Source organism: Pinus tabuliformis, chromosome 7 (assembly GCF_031772625.1).
Source record: "Pinus tabuliformis cultivar Carrire ecotype Pingquan chromosome 7, CPIR1, whole genome shotgun sequence".
NCBI lineage: Eukaryota > Viridiplantae > Streptophyta > Pinopsida > Pinales > Pinaceae > Pinus > Pinus tabuliformis.
This window is the reverse complement of record NC_142293.1, coordinates 973,667,947-973,690,563: the sequence shown is the minus strand read 5'-3', so window position 1 is coordinate 973,690,563 and position 22,617 is coordinate 973,667,947. Positions and strand designations below refer to the sequence as shown.

The 22,617-nt window shown below is 43.9% G+C and overlaps 1 protein-coding gene across 1 annotated transcript in view; it reads left to right on the top strand.

Annotated features, from left to right (window-relative positions):
* Positions 1-22,617, top strand: part of LOC149250862 (putative RNA-dependent RNA polymerase 1) — a 279,545-nt gene that overhangs the window by 186,568 nt on the left and 70,360 nt on the right.

The window sequence follows — 22,617 nt, the reverse complement described above, 5'->3', positions numbered from 1 at the left end:
AAGGATCTAATGGGGTACCATATTCTCTAGATCTATCTACCCAAACGCTCGATGAGCGCTGATTGGGGTTCGCCTCCCAGGCCTGAAACATTGATTGCTACAATATTTCAATGGGGCTTGGTGGCAAAACCATCGAATGATCCATAGCGACTCTGCCTTCTGTGACTTTCAAGGTGGATACCATATTGCATGTTGCTACAAATGGTATGTTTCCTATGCAAATAGGAGGTGGTAGCGCGAAAGTTCCCATCATAGTGGGATCTTTCAACAGACCTACTCCAATATCTTGAATCGACCGGTCGCTGCCATGGATCATGGGAACGCTTCCTGTAACTTGTGAACCATTAGGGAGGAAGTTTTGTTGATCGACGACCGTAATCCCTCCTTCAAAGGGGAATGCGATCTTCCTAAAATAGGTCGACACAACAGCTTGCATGGCATAAATCCATGGTCTTACCAGTTTGTTGTAGGGAAAAGTATCCGATTCGGATGACCCTATCCCACTCTAAGGGTGATAGTACCTCAGCAACAACTGTAAAGAAAACTACTTAAGGTTTACTTCTTTATGAAAGAAAAAGAGAATGAAGAAATGCACTAACTGTTGCCTTGCGCTTAATGTCGAATCCAAACTCTCCTCTTACTTATTATCCGAAAAATGGTTTTGTTCGCTGCCGCGAACTAAACTCTCTTTTTCTGGCGATGTCTATTACTAGGTTGCTAAGGATGGTGACTACTTGTTGCAGCAATTTCATCTCTTTCTTTAGAGGCTGCCCCTACTTATCCTTCAAAACATATGTTTTAATGGGTGAGGCTTGCCTTCAAAGATGGTGGCTACTTGCCGCCACAAATGGATCTCCTCCCTCAGGAGAGCCTAATTTCTAGACAAAGGGAGCCGATTATTTCGCTCACATAACTTTGACAAAAGAACTTTATCCTAGAACAACCCTCTCTTCCTTCCTTCGGACGGGGTATGGACTAGTTCCATTCTTCTGCGAAAATTAACTTTATACCCAGGGTTTCCTCTGCCCAAGGCAGGCCAGGGTGCATGCCCCCTGGGTCCCAGTTCTTTCTTCTGAATCACTCGCACTCATCGAGAAGTAGAACCGGGGGTGGAGGCATTCCTTGAGTGAATAAACCGTTAAGGGATGGTATTTGACTATTTGTGATGCGTGATCCTGGAAATGAAAGTTGGTCTACGAGCTTGACCATTCTTCCTTCGTGCGGAAAACACATAACTCTGAAGAGTGAGGACACTATCGCCTCCATGCAATATATATAGTCTCTTCCAAGGAGTAAGTTATACACTAAGGGTCCCTGGACGACCATGATGTTCATATGAACTGTCTTCCCTTTCAATGTAACTGGAACATTGGGGAGAATCCCTAACGGGTGACTGGTTCCTTTATCAAATCCTAATAGATTTCTCATCTCAGGTAAAAGCGCCGGGGAACCCAGTGCTTTCCAAGCAATAGAGGAAAGGATACTCACAGATGCCCCTTCATCAATGATAGTTCCAGCCATCACCATTCTGTAGATTTGGACGATGATTCTGAATGGGATACTGGTTGGTAACCGGGGTCTGCCTAGTTGATTCCAATCAAAGGATACAACTAGGTTGCTTGGTGATGGGACCGAATACACGGCCGGATACGACCCTGACGATGTTCCTTCCTGCAATAAAGGAATGGGCGCATTGCCCTGATGCTCATCAGAGTCTGTGTTGATGAAAAGAATATGGACGGTGTCATCCTTATCCTCTTCAGTGAGGGTGTCATTTGAAGATGAATCTTCAACGACGGTGTCATTTGAGGATGAAACCTCTGAAGGAAGAACCGGGTCAACTGCCATTTCGACCTTTAGACTTTCGTCTGGTCTGGATTCAGTAGGTTCATTCTCAATGATCGACACTTCAGCTGACCACTCGATCGGGCCAGCTGGATTTTCAACTATCGAGGGACTTGGCATGAGTTTTTGGTATCCAGGAGGAAGTCGTAACGGTGAAACCAGATGATCTTCCAAAACTCTCTTCGCCTCATCTAAGAATGGACAATGGTGGATGGCATGATCGCCTTCACACAGTCTGCAGGGTGATCTTGGTTTCCCTCTTTGTCCTTCACTCTCGCTAGTTGACGGAATGCAATCAACGTGTCTATCAGAGGTTGATGCTACCGGATTGTGCAACCTGGGGGACCAGTCCCTTAGTATCCGGGGAATACAAGGACAATCACGATGGAAGTGGGTCCCTTTGCAAATGACACATGGTGATTTAGGCCCGGTCGGTGCAGTGTGTGGATTTCTGTCAGATGTCTTTTGCTTGCCCCCAGTCGCCTTCACCATAGGCCCCTTCTGCTTCTTTTCTTTCTTCTTCTTTTCCTTCTTCTCCATGGGAGGCTGACTTTTGTTGGCTCTACCTTGCGAAGATGAAGGATCAGAGGAAGAATTGTAAGAAGTGGAAGGCTGGTGGGTAGTTCTAGACTGGTCTGACTGTTGATTCGACTGCTCAGGATTAGTGGCGATCTGAACTACATTAGTTGAAAAGAGCCATACAGGTAGACCAATTGTCAATCCTGGAAGTGACAATGTGGCCATATGAGGCGCACCAACATCTCCCCAAGAGGAGAAGGGATTGGGATTTCTGCCAAGGTGACTTCCTTGGTTGGTGGGCTCCATACTTTTCAACTGAAAGATCAACGTGGGAATAACAGGTGATTATGTTCCGATTAAAATAAATTTTATTAACGACGCTTTAGACACAACTTTGCTTTTTCATGTTTTAAGAGTCGAGAAAAAGCTAAAGATGACTCTAGTCTCCTTCGATGTTTTAACGAGCCTGAAGTGAAAAATGCTCAGATGGAATTTTTCAGTTATAGAGTTTGAAAAAGGCCAAAAGAAACTTCTCTGGAGTTCTAGGCAGAGGGTGTGCCAAACTTTTCGCGAAACCACAGAATACGTTTTACGGTATAGGTGGTCGATCTTCGTGAATGTTGTGTTCACTGCATCGCAATCAGTAGGGCGGCCGACACGGCTTCCTATGGATAAAGGCTTTGTTCCTATAGGGGTCTCCCAATATATACGCGACGGTACGTGGGAGCACAAGTCCGTATTAGTGCCATCGACTCTCAGGAGGAATTACCCACCTTCGTAGAGATCGACAGTCACTATGTTTAACGACGCCGGAACACGTCTCTACCTAGACCTCTATGTGTTTGCGTTATGTTAGAAAGCGTTGTTATGTAAATTGAATTTATTTTAATGTTGATCTTGTTTAGCAGTTTGCCTTTAAGGATCACCACGAGATGTATGTAACAAATTCCTGAATGCAGTCTAAGATGAGAAGCAAACTTTTCAATCTTTCAACTTTGAAAATCTTAACTACTAAGGGAAAAGAAAGGCAAATCTTTTCACACAGATCATAGAGCACACACTAATGCAATTTTTCCTAAATCGTCATGCAAACAGTCAAATGCAAAATGCACAATGCATGTATTTTCTTTTCCCTTTCTTAATGTTGATATATTACAAAAAGAAAGTTGTTATATAACTTTGATTTCGATTTAAAGCGAAAGTAAACAAGCTAGTCCAAAATCAAAAGACACCTTAAGATTTACTTGTTTAATCACTGGAAATACATGAAATCAAACCATAATGACGAAAGTAAAAAGACTAACCAGCTATGGACAGCAAACAAGCTAACTCTTTAGACCAGCAAAATGCCTAACACAGGTTCAGATCTAAGAGGCCAAAGCAAGACTAGTTTACTTTTCGTTATGGGAAATTGTAAATGAAGTAAGAAATACAAAAGAACAAATACAATTTTGTTATATAACAGAGGCGGAATGATGGCAAGTAAGGTTGGTTTCAGAACAGGTACAAGAAAGACAACTTGCTGCAAAAACTATAGTGAAAACAGGCAAGAAAAAGGGAGGAAAACCCAACTGCACAAGGCAAAATTGGGCCAACGCAGGTGCTGCACAGCCAGTCTAGCTCTCAGCACAGGTAGCCCCTTCGGGACCTGCGTTGCAAAGCAGGTAGCCTGTGTACTACCTGCTTTGGAAAACGAAAGTTACGTTTTCTCAGTTTCCGGGTCACAATTTTCTCAAAAATGCACAGTTTTTGCTCAAATCAGAAGCAATCAGTCAAGCACACACAAAGGGATGATTAGGAAGGTGAAAAGCTATCACTAAGAGCTTACAAGGATCCTTGTAGATCAGCTCTTCAAATCATGAACATGCTCAGAAATGAGCTAGAGTAGCTGCCCTCTACTTCGCTTTTGATATAGTCAAAAGCTTTTCGATTTGGTACTCTTTTGTTCAGGAAATGAATAGCAAAATACTACAAACAATCAAACAGATACGATCCCCAGCGGAGTTGCCAGTTTGTTGTAGGGAAAAGTATCCGACTCGGATGACCCTATCCCACTCTAAGGGTGATAGTACCTCAGCAACAACTGTAAAGAAAACTACTTAAGGTTTACTTCTTTACGAAAGCAAGAGAGAATGAAGAAATGCACTAACCGTTGCCTTGCGCTTAATGTCGAATCCAAACTCTTCTCTTTGCTGCTTGCTCCCAGCTCCTTGCTCTTTTGCTGGCCCAGCTACAATGAGATCCTACAAAATAAAAAAGAAGGAAACTACAAGAAGCATGCAATCATAACTGATTCAAGGATTAGCATAAATCAAATATACAATTATCACAATACATCATTGAAACAAGTGCATATAGAAGAACCTCAATAGCTTTTATTAATGGAAGAAGTAAAGTTCTGAGAGTGTTACAACCATTGAAGGCCCCAATCCAGCAACACCTCCCAGCAGAAAGAATTTCTCCTCTTCACCTCCTTCAAGCAATCACCCAATAGTTCTATAGTGAAACCAACAACATATCATTACTTTGCACAAAATTCCAGCCTCTTGAGCTCATAGGAGAGAGCTCAATATATAGATGAATTGAGAAAGGATGAGTCAGCTTGCAACTGATGTGTAGCTGCCTTGTGTCCTCTCTCTCTTCAGTTGATCTTCAGTTCTTGAATCCACTTGGAGAACCTTGCTTCCACTTGGAGAAACAGAGCCTCTGACTCATCACAAGGCGAAATCCCTGATCCAAGTGTCATTTTTGGAAGATTCCAGAGCAATGACTCAGTGTGCCACTTGTCCCATCTCGCTCAGCGCAGGTGGCCTTTGTTCCACTTGCTTTGCAACGCAGGTACACCATGGAGGAGTTGAGTTTCAGCGCAGAAGCCTAGTGGAGCACCTGCTTTGATTTCAGGATTGCTTGTTTTTGAGTGTTTTCAGGTGGAGAACTGATCTGAGAGCTGTTGGTTTGCTGACCTTGTTCCTCTAGGGGTAGGAACATCATGTTTAGGGACTTTGGATCCCTTGGATTATTGACAATTCATGCCTGATGTTGTAAGGCACAAAATTGTCTATAACACCCTCCTCAAAGTGCCTCTCTAGCCTGTGCCGATCTGCATACAATTTTTGCTGATTCTGGGTTGTCGCAAGATTATCCTTGAGAGCTTTGAGGATATCTTGGCTCTCTTAGACCTAGTCTTTGGCCTTTGGGGCCCGACTGTCTCCGAAGATAACATCAGCAAAAGTTAGAGCATCACAACCATAGACGGCACGGAAAGGAGCCATAACAATAGACATGTGGTGCGTGGTGTTGTAGTAGAACTTGCCCAAGTGCAACCACCGAATCCACATCCTTTGTTGACTCGTCACATAGTTCGTCAGGTACCCCTTCAACCACTGGTTGACCCTCTCTGTTTGGCCATCCGTTTGAGGGTGGTAACTGGCGCTAGGAGTAAGCTATGTCCTAACCAACCTAAAGAGCTCCTACCAAAAGCCACCCATAACCCTGCTATCTCTGTTGCTAACAATGTTCTTAGGGAGTCCATGTAGTCTTAAAAACTCCTGAAAGAACAACTCAGAAACTTGCGCAGTCATGAATCTAGTGGGGATGCCAAGGAAATGGGAAAATTTGGTCAGCCTATTGACCACCACATATATGCAATCCTTCCCCTGTACTGTGGGGAGCCTAGTGATGAAATCCATCGAGATACTTTCCCATTTCCCTTCTGGAATGGGAAGTGGCTGTAATAGCCTTGCAGGGTCAGTCAGCTCCCCCTTGTTCTACTGGTAGGCCTCACACTCCCTTACGTGCTGCATAACGTCCTCCTTGAGGCCTTTCCACGTGAACCTCTCTCGAACAACCATGTAAGTCTTCCATAACCCCTAGTGTCTGGACAATGGTGAATCGTGAGCTGCCTGGAGTACCCTCTCCCTCAACTGCGAGTTGGGCACTAAGTAAATGTGCCCCTTGTATTAAATTACCTCATCCATCAAATGGCATTTGCATGTGTCCCCTCTAGCACCTCGCAGGCCTTCCTGTCCTTAGAGTACTCAACCAACAGTTGAGCTTTCCAATCCTGGTAGATGCTCATAAGAGATAGCCCAGCCGGTCTCCTGGATAGAGCATCGGCCACCACATTGTGCTTTCCCCGCACATACTCAATATCAAAGTCGTAGGCCTGCACCTTGCTGTCCCATCGCAGCTGCCTGTCATTGAGGTTCTACTGCCCCATGAAATGTCAAAGACTGTTGTGATTAGTCTTCACTCGGAATTGGTTTCCCACCAAGTACTGGTGGAATTTGGCCAATGCATGCATGATGGTGATCTGGATTTAAACAGGAAAGCAACAAATTACAGAGATAACCATAAATATAAAGATGCAACAGAAATGATACTTCATTCCATTAATATCAAGTATTGAAATATGCTTACAAACAAAATTGGAAATAAACTCGCTAGGGCGATGGTAGCTTATCTCTGATAAGAGATGTGGCAGCTACATGCCTCTGAACTGTGTTACAATGAAGTTCAAAGGCCTATTTATTATTGGGCAACAATGGAAAACCCTAGACATCCAAAAACCTAACCGTAGGAGATGAAGAGCCAAAATTATGGGCTCCGTTTGGGTAAATTTGTACATCAACGTCTCGGGGTCGTAACTTTGGCATACGATCTCCATTTGGCTATCATAATACCTCATTTCAAAGATCTCGAACAGAAAGTCCAAAAAAATTGGGAAGGTTGCTTTAGGACGTTTTCAGTCTCTCTGCTTTCCCTAAAAATGCCGTTTAGGGTCTCAAAACGCTCCGGAAGTTCAGGACCCAAAAAACTGCCAAAAATAGTAAACTGTGCTACAATTAAGGAAACCGAAAAACTAAAAGAGACAGTGTCGGGGGTCCAAGTGGAATATGAAGGTGGTCACCGATATCCACCTAGATCATTCCTCCCCCCGTTAGGAAGCAATGGTCCCCATTGCGTTGAGTGTCTCATGAGATGGGGAAACTTCTGCTAAACTTGGTCCATGGTGAGCCACTTGCCCTAATGAAGGAGTTGGCCTGCTTTGACAACTCGATATAGTTGGATCCTTTGCTGTCGGGTGTTTTTGATCTGTGTGTCCATGATCCGATCAGTTGTGGCTTGTTCTATGCAATCTAGATTTAACTCTGTAGGTGTGAGCTGTTTTGCAATGTCTGATGTGTTTAGCAGTGGTGGGAAGTATGGTCGAATGCGGTCTACATTGAACACTGGGTGCAGGCCAAGGAATGGGGGAATGCTGAGCTCAAATGCATTGTCTCCCACAGCCTTGGTAATGGTGTAAGGACCATATCATAGTGGCCTGAGTTTCTGATAGGCTCCGGTAAGGCGTTCCTTTTGCAAATGCAACCAGACGTTGTTGCCCATCTGAAACTTGTGTGGCACCCGATGTTGATCACGTCACTGCTTGTACTTGGCATTTAATTTCTCCAGAATGTCATGGACCTGCTGGCAGATATGTTGGATGTGCTCAATGAAGTTGTTTTCCTTGTTGGTTTCGGATTGGACATGAGCCGAATATGCCTAAGTAGCTGCAAATGGCATGGCCACATCAATGGGACATACTGGCTGGAATCCCAAGCCCACCTGAAAAGGGCTATGGCCAGTCGAACTTTGGAGAGCTTGGTTATAGCTGTGCTGGACATAAGGGAGGCTCTCATCCCATGTGCGTGGATTCTTTGAGTTGTACATGCGCATAATGTGTATGATCATCTTGTTGACGACCTCTATCTGACCATCAGTTTGGGGATGGAAATCTGTGGACTTAGTGAACTTGGTGTCCAACATCGACCAGAGATTGGACCAAAATGTAAAGAGGAACTTGTTGTCCCGATCTGAGATGATAGACTATGGGATCCCAAAGTGCACCCACACTCCTTCAAAGAAGAGTTTAGCAGTGGCTTTCACTGTGATCTCTGTTTTAAAAAATGGTCGACTTGGAACCGACTCAACCGAGTTGGTCCGAGCTAGACCCTTTAGCAGTGACCCGGCCTAGGATTCGGTTCGGCCGACTGGGTTAATATCGAGCCGGCCGGCTTGGCAGAGTCCGAACCTACTCGGCCGGGTTAGAAACATCGGCCCATAAACCTGTCAAACAACATTTTTTTTTAAAATGTTCTTTTGGGGGGCTCCAAACCAGTTTTTATTTTGCCTATGTTGTCTTTGGGGTCCATTCCCCTCTCCTAAACCCTATTTAATCCACCCAACCCCTCTCATTTTCTCACAGCCATATCATGCATTTGAGTGAGAATTTCAGTGAAAGTTTGCGAGGAATTGTTAAGTTTGTTTTTGGAGCAGCAGTGAGAAGTCTTGGGCAAGCATTGTAGTTGGAGTGAGGAGCTTCTTGGGTAGCCATTTGGAGCAGCATTTGCCATTGAGGAGTTGGTTTATTAGAGCAAGCTTGAGGAGGTAGTTTGTGCATGGAGGTATTTTTTTTCACTTGAAAAAATATGTTTTTGCTTATTAAATTTTATGTGCAAATTTGGAAATCCTAAAGAGTGTTTTTTGTGAAAGAAATGAATATTGAATCAATGCTTTTTGTTTGTTTGTTTTCATTTTCAGATTTTTTGCTTTTATTTCCAAGTCAAAAAATGACACCTAGAGTGAAAGATGCTGCTTAGGCATATGTTGAAATGGTTGATAGTCAAATGCATTGCAAATTTTGGTATAGGAAAATTAAGGAATGTCCTGGGGCCATTAATAGGCTAAAACAACACTTGGCGAGGATTAGAGGCGAAATTACTCCATGTACCTCACCAGAAATTGGGAGATTAGGAAGGATTTGTTAGCCAGCTTTGAGAAGTTTAAAGAAGATAAGGCTAGGCAAAAAGAGTTAGAGGCTGAAATTGGGAGGAAGAGGAATATACAAAAATTGCTCGCTACCAACCCCCATTTTGATTTTGAGGGTTCTTCCTCTATCCCTTGTACTAATGCATCCAACCCCTTCCGATATGTTCCTCCTTCTTTTGAGTCTATTCAAGAAAAGGGAAAGCGTAAAATGAAAAAAGGTGATATTAATATCAAAAGTTATTTCACTCCCCCCTCTCCATCAAATGCACATGGTCATCAAGCTAGTAGAAGTCATATGCAGCCCACATTAGATGACCATTGGAAGAAAGAATTGAGGGAGACTACTTGTGATTACATAGATAGATGGTGGTATGATGATGATATCCCCTTCAATGCTTCCCGTTCACCATATTATGTTTGATGCCATACATGTTGCTGGAAAAGGCTTCAAAGGCCCTACTATGCATGAGCTAAGGGGGTATAGTTTGCAGAAAGAAATTGCCTCCATTAATGAGTATTCAAAAGATTTCAAGGACTCATGGGCAAGAACAGGATGTACCATCATGTCGGATGGATGGACTGATCAAAGAAACTGTACCATCATAAACTTTCTTATCTTTTGCCTACAGGGAACCAGGTTTCTAAAATCAGTGAATGCATCTGATAAGGTAAAAGATGGACAATTGTTGTTTCAGCTATTGGATGAGGTTGTTGAGGAGGTGGGGGTGGCTAATGTTGTTCAAGTCATCATAGATAATGCCTCTAACTATGTTCTTGCCGGTAAACTATTAGAGGAAAAACACAGAACCATCTTTTGGACTTCATGTGTTGCACATTGCATAGACCTCATGCTTGAGGATATTGGCAAATTAGATTGGGTCAAAAAAACTGTAGATCATGCCAAAAGCATAACAAAATTTATCTACAATCATTCATGGATTTTGAGCCTGATGAGGAAACACACAGGGGACAGGGATATTATTAGGCCTACCATCACTAGATTTATTACTCATTTTTTGACATTCCAATCTATGCTTTCACAACATAGAAACTTGCAAAAGATATTTTCCAGTGAAGAATGGAATAAAAGCCAGTGGTCTCACAAACTGGAAGGAAAAGAATTGAAAAATAAAGTTAATGAAGAAATATTTTGGAGAAAGGAAGCAAATATTGTGAAGCTTGTTGAGCGATTGGTCAAGGTGTTGCAGTTGGTGGATGGGGAAATATTGGCTATGGGTTTCATTTATTAGGCTATGGATCAAGCAAAGGAGCAAATAAAGAGGGCATACAAGGATAAAGTGGCTAAGTATGGGCCCATTTGGGCAATCATTGATGAAAGATGGAACAATCGACTCCATCACCCTATACATCTAGTTGGGTATTTTTTGAACCCATGGTATCATTATAAAGCTAAGGCGACAGGAGCTTTGAAGGGGGAGGTTAGAGATGGATTGATTGACTGCATTGATCACATGATCCCATTGGAGTATGATCAGTCGGATATACACCGACAGGCCACAACCTTCAGCAGTGCCTCAGGTACCTTTGGGAAGAACCTAGCAAAGATTGCAAGGGAAGTAGACGAGCCAGGTGAACAAAATTTTCAATTTTCAAATTCTTAATACTTATTTCAATTTTAGTTAAATCGTTTATAATTTGAAAGTTGGATATAATTTGTAATTTTGTTGAGCTAACTCATTACACTCCTATGTTTTCTGCAGCACAATGGTGGGAGGATTTTGGTAGCCATTGTCCTGAATTGCAGAGGTTTGCAATTCGTATTTTGTGTCAAACTTGCAGTGCTACTGGGTGTGAGCGCAATTGGTTTGTCTTTGAGAGGATTCACACAAAGAAGAGAAATCGTTTGGATAAAAAACGGTTAAATGATCTAGTTGATGTCCAATACAACCTCTGTCTCAGATGCAACCAATTGTTGAACAAAAGACCTGATTCAGACCCCATTGTCCTGGAAGACGTTGATCCAACATCAGATTGGGTAGTGGAGAGTCAACCAATAGAGTTTGATTCTTATGAGGATCCTGATTTGGATTTAAGGTGAAGGCATCAGATCCACTTGTACTAGCCTCAGGGCCAGCTCCAAGTCCTCTAGTTGCAGGCACTTCCTCTGTGGAGCCACGACAGAAGCGGATATCTCGTCTATCTCAGCTTGTAGCTGCTGCACAACTTTCTAGTGCTACCACTTCTACAGTTTCAGTTGGAGATGATGATGAGGAGGAGCCATGGGGCCTCCTGTCTGATTCTGATCCAGAGGTTGATCCAGATGATCTTGGCTCCTCTAGTAGTAGCCAGTAGTACTGGTCACAGTTTACTTTTGTTGTAGAGACCATTTCTAGCCTTCTTGGTTGTGTTTTTGTTTTGATCTCTATATCATCATCACGTATGTATTGGACAGTGCACTGGGTGCCATTTTGATATAATCGATATATACATGAGCCTACTTTGATCATATGTTGTCTTCTATCTATATTCAAATGCTGTGTGTTTGGAAACATGAATGAAAATCATTAAAAATATATTTTTTTATAAAATAAACAAATATTTAATGTATTTTTTACAACGACTGAGTCATTGAAATCGAGCCGGCTGAGTTGCTACCGACTCAGATTCGGAGTCGACCCTCAGTTGAGTCAGTGTCGGAGTTGGAGTTTTAAAACATTCGCTGAGATATTCTTCTTGCAGGTTGCCACAATGTCCATCTTCGAGAATCTGTCGACGACCACAAAAACACAGTCGTTGTCATGCTTAGTAGAAGGAAGGCTCGACATGTAATCCATGGAGATGGATTCCCAAGGTCAACTAGGATTAGGCAGCGGAGTGTAGAGGCCTTGCTTCTTGATGGTCAGTTTGACAATAGTGTAGGTAGTTCAGGATATGATGTACTTCACGATATCCTGTCAAAGATTTGGCCAATAGAAGCTTCTGTGGTACTGCTATTGTTTTATCGACCCTGAAATGCCCAGCGGCCTGACTGCAGTGTGCCTTCCAAATCATCTTGGCACGCTCACTTGAAGGAACAAAAAGGTGTCCCAGGTGGCATAATAGGGCATCGTGGAGGTGAAAATCTGGAACTTGCTGACCCTCCAAGAGCGTCTGGTATGTGTGGCTGAATTCTGGGTCGCTTTTGTAGAGAAGTGGCAAATCATAAGTCTCGTGTCCACAAGAGTTGAGCATAGTGGTTAACGACATGATTGGTGGTCGGCTGAGGCAATTTGCAACATTATTGGTTCTACCCTTCTTATACTTGATATTCAGATGGAACTGTTATAGGTATGTGGACCACTTCTAATGGCGATCATTCTGCAACTTCCCTTGCGTCTGTATGAACTGCAAGGGCTGGTGGTCTGTGTGGATGACCGTTTCCTTCCCCAAAATGTAATGATTCCATTGTCGGCAGGCCTGCACAATGGAATACATCTCTTTGTCATAAGTGGGATACTTTCGAACTGTGTCTGAAAGTGTCTCATTGTGATATGCCACTCGATGCCCCTGTTGAGTAAGGACTGCCCCAATAGCATAGTCAGAGGCATTTGTCTCGATCTCAAATGGTTGTTGCAAGTCTGGTAATGTGAGCATTGCTGCAGAGCAGATGCGATGTTTCAACCAATGTTGCATGAAGCGCCCCCCCCTGGGTTCCAAGCCCAGAAGTGCGTCCCGTGCGGAAGCACGCTTCCGAAATTCTGAAGCATGCTTCCGATTTTTTTTGTCGCTTCCTGGAATTTTCGGAAGCGTGCTTCTATACCTTCGAAGTGTGATTCGTATGATGCTTCGGGTGTCGAAAGCGTGGCGCTTCGGAGGAGGAAGCGCACGCTTCCGGAAAAGGCCACGCGCAAGGTAAAATTCGTTTTTTTTTATTTTTATTTTTATTGACTTGGCATAAAGGGGGTGGGTTAGGGTGAGGTTAAGGTGAGGAATGAAGGGAATAAAGCCCCCATTCATTCCCCATTTTCTCACTTTGAGTTTATGAGAGTTGGAAAAGAGAAGAGAGGAGAGGAGAAGAGAAGAGAGGAAAGGAGAGGAGAAGAGAGGAGAGCTTGGAGTGAAGGAGGAGGAGCTAGGAGAAGGAGGAGGAGCTTGGAGCAAGATTTGGAGGACTTCATCTACAAGAGCTAAAGAGGTAACTTCAAACCCCAAACTCCCTTAATTTTTTGACATTTTTTTTTGTATTTTTATCCTCCCTCTTCTACTCTTTCCATTGTTTCTACTTGCTCCTTTACTTGCAGGTTGTCCACCACCTATATCCATATTCCAAGATGGTGTTTTTTTGGCTTCTATGTATCATTCCACTCTTGGTTTTAATGATGGCAAGGGGGAATAGGAATAGAAGGGAAGAAACACAAGAGGACAATGGTCCCAATATGAGTGACCCAATGTATGATGAGGAGGAAGGGTTTGAAGAGGAAGGGGATGAACCTGAAGGGGAAACTGAAACACCAGATGGGAAAGCTGCATTAACACCCTTGTGGAACCATGTGACCAAACTTGATGGGGGAAAGGGTGGTGGAACTTACAAATTTGTGTGCCCTCATGGTTGTTATGGAGGAAAACCATATTGTGGTTCATATAACCGTGTGAGCAGGCATCTTTGTGGGGTGTTGGACAGTGATGAAAAAAGGGTCCTGTGGGGGTACAAATTTGCCCAAACATTTCAACCGAAGAAAGAAGAAAATACATCCAAATAGAGGAGGCTGCACAACAAAAAAACAAGAAACAAAAAACTCATTCTGAATCAAGTGCAACCTCTAAATTTGGTCGCTGCTCATCTCCTCATGGTACTTCTGCAAGCTTTGGAGGTAGAAGAACAATAGGGGATTTCCTTAATGTTGCTGGGAGGGATGATGTGGATGGAAAGATAGTTCGTTTTCTTTGTGCTTGCGGTGTACCATTCAATGTGCTTCGCTCTCCCTATTGGCATGAAATGGTAAAGGCCATCAATGAAGCCCCAAAAGGATACAAGGCCCCCAACTATGAGAAAGCTAGAACTGTGTTATTAGAAAGAGAAAAAACTAAGGTTCAAAGAGCTTTGACACGTTTTACAAATGAGTGGGTAGATTCTGGGGTATCCATTGTATCAGATGGGTGGACAAATATTAGAAACCAACATTTGATAAATGTTCTTGGTGTTTCTTCTAGTGGTGCAGTATTTATTACATGTCATGACTCCTCCTCGATCACTACATCTGCACAAAACATTGCAGATCTCCTATTGAAATCAATGAAAGATGTTGGTCCAAATAATGTGGTTCAAGTGATCACAGATAATGCAGCAAATTGTAAGGCAACAGGAAAAATTATTGAGCGTACGTATGCACACATCTTTTGGTCTGGATGCTTGGTTCACACGTTGAACCTTTTGATGCATGATATTGTGAAGAACAAAGAATGTGGGTGGATTACCGAGCTTTACAGGAGAGGGAAGCAACTCATTAAATTCATCACAGGGCATACAAGGGTAAACCACTTCTATGGAACTTACTCCAAGTTGTAGTTGCTTAAAATTGCAAAGACAAGATTTGCTAGTTATTACCTCACATTTAGGCGGCTAGTGAAGGTGAGACAAGCTTTAACTAATCTGGTGTATGCTGAATCATGGGATGAAATTAACACTGACATAGATGGTGCTAATGTAGTCAAGGACACTGTTCTTGACAGTTACTTTTGGGCACAGGTTAAATATGTTTTGCAATTCACCAAACCAATTTATTACACGATCTAGTTTGCAGATTCAGATCGACCAGTAATTGGGGAGGTGTATGAGCAAATGGATAGCATGTTGGGATAGATTAAAGACATTGTTGAGCATAGAGATACCACCTTGTACAATTATATTCGTGCAAAGGTGGAAAACCGATGGGAAATGCTAAATGTTCCATTGCATGCATTAGCATATGTTTTGACACCTAAATACTATCATCCATCATGGCTTTCAACACCAGCACCTGGGGGGGAAGCAGGAGAAAACCACACCAAGATCAAGAGGTTCACAGAAAATATATGGCTGTATTGAGTAAATTAATCCCTGATGAGGAGGCGACTGCATTGTTACGGAGACAGGTGAGCAACTATACGCTTAACACTGGTCCATTTGGGAGCATGCATACAATTAAAGATTGAGAGACTTTTTCTTCTCTTGAGTGGTGGAACATGCATGGAGGGGGTACTCCACTTCTATAGACTTTGGCATTCCGGGTGCTATCACAGGTGGTAAACACTTCTTCTGCAGAGAGGCGTTGGAGCTCTTATTCTTTCATCCACAGTGTTAAAAGGAACAGGTTGAGTTTATACCGGGCAGAGAGCTTGGTTTATGTTCATTACAACTTGTGATTGTTGTCCCATTACTGTGAAGATGCAAAGTCTAATAAAGACCTGTTGATTTGGGACAAGAATCCAGAGGAGCCCAATTTGGAGGATGGAGTGTTGCGATTAGAGCAATTAGAGGATGCTCTTATCCAGGTATGTCCATTGTGGTATGAATTTTCCAATTTTTCCTTATAAAGCATTTCTCTAATTCACGTTTTTTATTTTTTTGTTAACTAGTGTTTTTTTTTTTGCATGAATTTTTTGAGCGATTCTAGGATGATGATGATCGTGTTGATATGCCACCCCCACCCCCATCTGGTCCCTTGGTTCCTAGGTTCCATGGTTCAACACCAACAGCAGGGGGTTCTTCTTCATCAGTTTCAGTGCCACAACCACAACTTCCACAGGCACCATCTTCTTCATTGCCACCACGTGGAGGCTCGCCACCATGTGGAGGCCCGCCGCCACATTCTCTTCGTGGTGGAAGGAAGAGAGATTAGTAGATATATTCACAATCTACTACTTTTGTCATAGATTACTCATTAGACTTGTAGGCTTGTGAATTTGAATTTTGAACCTTTTTTGTCTTGGCGGTGACCAAGTGACATATTTTGTAAACATTATTATTTGAATTTTGGACATGAAAAATGTTGACAGTTGCACACTTGCTAGATAAATCATAATATGCTCTATGTTTATGTTTTATAATATGCTTAAATGTTTTATGTTTTATAACATGCTTAAAAATTTGATATATGTTTGTAATAGCTAGAATATAGATGATTGTTGTACATACTAGTAACTACAATGGAATAATGGATGCCATATCTATCTTGATTTATGCAAAAATATGCATGTTTTCATGTCTTCTACAATTAATTGGGTATTTGGGATGTTTTTTCTGAGTATAAATGCATATATATATATATATATATATATATAGTAGACGCTTCCGCGGACGCTTTTCTTCCTAGATTTTTGGAAAATGACGCTTCCGCGTCCCCGCTTCCAAAAAACGTCCCCGCTTTCTGCAACATTGGTTTCAACTCTGTGAATGCCTTTTGTTGAGATTCAGACCAAAAGAATTTTGCTTTCGCTCCTCCCTTGGTGACTTGACTCAAGGGCCAAGTGATATGAGATAATCCCAACACGAACATGCGGTAGAAATTGGCAAGACCCAGAAAGCTGCGGAGCTCTGTGAGAGTGGTTGGGGCTGGCCAATCCCGAATGACTCGGATCTTGGCTGGATCCACATGCACCCCCCGTTCATCAATAATGTATCCCAGACATTGAACCTAGGTCATGCCAAAAGTGCATTTCTCGAAATTGGCTCAAAGCTTGTGTTGCTACAACATTTGGAGAAACTGTCGGATGTGGTGGAGGTGCTCTTCCCAACTCTCACTGAAGATCAGGATGTCATCCAAGTATACCACTACAAATGAGTTGGTGAATAGCTGCAAGATGTCATCCATCAACTTCATGAAGGTTGCAGGAGCATTCGTCAACCCGAAAGGCACAACCAACCATTCGAAAAGGCCCTCCTTGGCTTTGAAGGCAGTCTTCTACACATCGGAGGGTTTGATTGGTACTTGGTGATATCCTGATTTCAAGTCGATCTTGCTGAAATATTTTGCCCCTTTCAGTTGGTCCATAAGGTCATCAATTCGTGGGATCGGGTACCTATTCCGGAAAGTGATCTTGTTCAGCGCTTGATAGTCAATACAAAGTCTTCAAGTCCCCTCCTTCTTATGTACCAACACGATTGGGCTTCCACAGGGCGATGAACTCAGCCAAATGTGACCTTTCTGCAACAGCTCCTGAATCTTCCTCTTGTTTTCTTCGTTCTCTAGAACAGAGTGCCAATAGATTGGTCCATTAGGCAGCAGCCCACTTAGGGTCAGATCGATGGAGTGCTTGACCTGACAGTGTAGAGGCACCCCTGCGAGGGAGGTGAAGATGTCCTCGTACTCCTCCACGACCTTGTCCATCTATTGTTGTCATGCGGAGGGGCCTTGTTTGGAGGTCGTGGCCACCATCTTCTTCTTTCCCTAAGGGCGTATCATCAGGAAAACAAATTTCCCGGTTTTGGAAATGAGCTTATTGCATTGTTTTGCAGTAACCAAAGAGATGGCGGTAGGCGATGCTACCTCTGGTATCTTGTACAACTTATTTCCCAAAGTAACAATAACAACACGAGGCCTTGACTCATACACAACATGTCGCTTCCGTAAGTATGGTTGGCCTAATCATACATCACAAACATCAAGGGGGACAACGTCACATAATACCTCATCCGTGAAGGGGCTTAATGTTGTATGGAAGGCGACCCTGCTGGCTCACGCGAAGATCCCGTCCTTTGTGAAGCCACCCGATGGTGTACGGTTGTGGATGTGTTGTGGTCAGTAGGCCCAGCCGCTTCACGACCTTTGTTGAAATGAGGTTCTTTTGGCTCCCACTGTCGACAATGAACTGTAGCGGGGAACCCTTTACCTACATCTGGGAGTGGAAGAGCCGCTCCTCCTCCTCTGGATCTTCAGGTTCCTCCTTTTGGATCTTCGTGGTGACAATGGTGGCGTTGGGCTCCACATCGATAATCTGTTTCCCTTTATCATTCCCCTTGTTGGGTTTTGACTCAGAGTCGAAACATGCATCTGATTCCGAAGTCTTTAGCTCAGCCACCAGTGACTGTTTGGCCCGACACTCACTTGTGTTGTGAGTGGAGCTCTTATGGAACTCACACCATCTTCCCGTGTCCTTCTTCGGCTTCGCGGTGCTGTTCTTTGCTTGTGTCTTTGGCGGGTTGTCCTGGGCCGCCTCGCCTTGGCTTTGTCCTTTGCTCTATAGTTTGGGGGCACCTTTCCCTTTCTTCGGATTCGCAGATCCAAAGTCTCGCTTCTTCTGTTTAAAATTTTGCTCGATCTTGATGCCATATCGGTATGCCGTGCCGAGCGAGGAGATGTCTAGGAACTCCATCTCGTCCTCGATGTACCCGTGTAGGCAGCCGTGGTACTTGAGAACCAAATGCTTCTCTGAATCCTTGATACCCAACTTCCTGCGAAGGGTATGAAAAACATTGGTTAACTTCGGCACATCTCGCTCCCTTCCCTATCGCAACATTTTCCACTTTATGTATTTATCCTCATAGCTCCCAACAGGGTAGTATTGCTCCTTGATGGCATCCTGGAACGTGTTCCAAGTGGGTATGGCTGAAAACAGTGAGTTCGTACTTTCATCCATCTGCTAACAGTAGGTTTCCCACCAATCCTTGTTGTGGGGGACTGCTTTGAGAAGTGCAAAAGTGATCTTTTCCCGGCTGGAAAAATCATGAACGGAAAAATATCCTTCTAGCAGATTTAACCATTTATCTACAGCGTCTACATATATTTGACCCTAAAATATGGGAATGTCAGAGTTAACTTGTACCTTAAAGGGTGCGGCGCTTCTAGAGTCGCTACAGGAAGTAGATGCGTCGCCCCTGGGTAGCACTGAGGATCTGGGCAAAGTTGTCCATTATCGTGTTCTTTTTTGCTGCTCGAGGGAATTTTCGAGCAAGATTTTGATAGGATCCCCTGCATCCTCGTCTTTCTTTTCATCCGCCATGGGAGGTCGTTGGGATTTGCGAGGCTATTCTTGCAAAGGCTCGACCAGTTCAAGCCCTAACTCTTTATATTCCAATCTCGTTGGGGACATGCAAAGAAAAATAGAGAAATAGCAAACCCCTCTGATACCACTGATCCAGATTTAAACAGGAACGCAACAAATTACAAAGATAACCATAAATACAAAGATGTAGCAGAAATAATACTTCATTCCATTAATATCAAACACTGAAATATGCTTACAAACAGAAATGGAAATAAACTAGCTAGGGCGATGGTAGCTTATCTCTGAGAAGAGATGTGGTGGCTACATGCCTCTGAACTGTGTTACAATGAGGCTCAAAGGCCTAGTTATTATTGAGCAACAATGGAAAACCCTAAACATCCAAAAACCTAACCCTAGGAGATGAAGCACCAAAATTGTGGGCCCATTTGGGTAAATTGGTACATCAACTTCTCGGGGTCATAATTTTGGCACACGATCTCCGTTTGGCTATCATAAGACCTCGTTTCAAAGATCTCGAAGAGAAGGCCAAAACAAAATAGAAAGGTTGGTTTGGGATGTTTTTGGTCTCTCTGTTTTCCCTAAAAATGATGTTTAGGGCCTCAAAACGGCTCCGGAAGTTCACCACCCAAAAAACTGCCAATAATAGTAAACTATGCTACAATTAAAGAAATCGACAAACTGAAAGAGATAGTGTCGGGGGTCCAAGTGGAATAGGCAGGCAACCACCAATATCCACCTGGATCAGATGGCCAACATTTCCTTGTCATATATGGAATATGACAACTCGTGTGGTAAGAGCTTCTGAGTCTTGAAAGCTATGCGGTGCCCCTCTCTGGCACAACTGAAGCTTAGCGTTGGCCCTTTTTTCCTCTGCGTTAGCCTCCTGCTGACCTGCATCAGCGCCAAGACCCTCTGCGTCAGCACCAGGACCCTCTACGTCAGCCCTCTGAGACACTGTGCAGCCTCTGGGCGCCTTTGCGTCACTCCAGTAGCCTCTGCGTGGATGATGTAGTGCCTTTGGCCTCAGCGTTGCCTTTGCTAGGCTCTGCGTGGCCTGAACTGGCTGCTGCTCTTGCTCTCCCTGCTTCTGCACCGATCTCTCAATATTGTCTCTGTTTCTCTGCCTAGTACTTACTGCCCCTCGTTGTTGATCACTGATTCAACTTTGCTTAGCAACCCTGCTCTAGCAAAATGAATGGCTAATCACTTTGGTGTGTTTTCCAACTGACCCTCAAGCCTCTTCTTATACTTTTCTCGTTGGTCCTTCAACGACCGGGATTAAATCTCTAATCGATGGCTAAGATTAAATTTGGCTTGATCCATGACTTTTGGAACCTTCTAACCCAGTTTTATATTAATATCTATTAATATTTTATTTTTCCTAAGTTAGACTTAGGAACTCCATTAAAAATATTAATTATTTTAATATCTTCCAAACTGGGTACAATCTGTCCAAATCATTTATGGGTCTTGGAGATCTCATGTGCTTTAGCCTCTCCACCAATTTTCATGGCTAGAGCACATCTGATGCTACCCCAAATCAACATTTCTCTATCTCGTCCTTATAGGCTTTGGGGTGCCTGTAAGGAGTAGTGATGACTGTTTGTATGCCCGGCTCTAGCTGAATGGTGTGCTCAAACCCTCTATTTGGTGGCTACCCTGGTGGAATGTCCCCAAACACCACTATGTACTTGTCCAGAAGAGCCTGTATGTCTGTTGGTGGTGACTGTGCCTATCCCCCAGCCCCTGAGATCCTCAACTCGACTGCCCAAGCAATGTCCCGATGTTGAAGATCTGCCTCCATCCTATGGGCCGGAACTATTTGAGGCGAATGAGACTGCATGCCTCTCAAAACTACTAGTCTGTCGTCTGGCCCCATGAACTCCATCTCAGGTTTCCTGCAATCAGTCGTAACTCTCCCAAGGGAATACATTCACTGGACACCCATCACCACATTGGTGTCTGGCACATTGACCACAAAGAAGTGGTCCGTCATTGAGTAGTTTTCCATAATTGCTGTCAAGGAGGGCACACATCTGGTACAATAGATGGTACGGTCACTCAACACTAGGACGGATAATCCCTCAAACTCTGCCATGGTGATTCCCCTCCTCTGGACCAGTTGTGCATCTATGAAGTTGTAGGTAGCCCCACTGTCCACTAGTACTGACACCCTTTGTCCCTATACCATACCTCTAATCTGGAGTGTCAAAAACTTAGGAATCCCACATACAAAAGCAAGGACTCCCCCTGATGAGGCAAGAGATGCCCCTCCTTGTGGAGGTGGTGGTGGTGGTGGCCCTCTATCCCCCAAACTCTCTCCATCTATCCCATCGCAATCCTGCTCCACCTCATCCTCTTGGTCACTGTCAGAAAAGACCTCATTGTAGTGTGCTTTACCCACTGTGCACTTATGGGTTGGTGTGCACGACTCCCTGCATGTGAAGGATAGCTTCCTCCTCCTGAGGTCCTTCTATGTCTCCTCATCTATCTACCCCCTCCCTTGTGTGGTTCTCAGTGGTGGGGGTCTAGTCTCATGCCCTTTCTGTGGGAAAGGGCTCCGTGTAGGAAATGGTGCTCTGGTCTTGGGGATGGCCCCTGCAAATCTCTGGCACACACCACCGCCTCTTGTAGCGTAGAGGGTCTGTGGGACTTCACCAGTCCACGCAAAGGCTCAAGCAAACCCTCAATGGAGGTGTATACACTCCTAGCCTTAGACAGATCTGGTACCATGACTAACACACGCAAAAGTCAGAAAAATACTGCTCCTGGTTGCCTGTCTGCCGCAGTTGTGTCGGCTCCCTGAAGGATGCTTTTGGATCCCTCTGATCAAATCGTTCCATGACCCTCCTGGTGAAGTCCTCATACGAAACTCTCTGGACATGCCCCAAAGTGGTTAGGCCGTGAAACCGCTAGTCATGGGCTTCCCCCTCCAAGTGTAGCATTGCCAACTTAATGGCCTCCTATTCCATCATCCGGTTGAGTTAGAAGTATGTGTCCATCTTCTCAACCCAGCTCCTCGCTGTGCACTTGGTAGTGCCATCAAACGTAGGGCAATAAATCCTCCCTATAGTCCTCTGCAGCTCATTGTTTTGGGTTCCCTGTCCTCAGTACCCCTTGTTCCTCTCACTCTACTTGAGCTTGCAGTAATCTCTGAAGGAGAGGGCTTCTTTGAAATCTTCGTCCATCGCCTGCCACTCTCTGAAGTAGTCCCCCATCTGGGGAGTGTCCTCCTCTCGTGCTGGTTCAATTTGTGCTATGGGCACAAAAGAGGGTAGTTTAGCCCTAGTGGGCACACTCACTGAAGGGCGTTGCACTGTTGGTGAGTGTTGATCAAAAGGCTAAGAAGCCCTTGAAGTCTCTCCACACAAGAACCCTCTAGGTGTGGCTCTGTCCCAGTTCTGTGATTTGATTTCTTCGAGCATTTCTTTCTGCCCCTTGGCCAAATCACTCAAAGCCCTCAAGAGGCTATCAAAAGCCATCTCCTCCCTGCTCTTGGGCTTTGTCATTTCCTCCTCT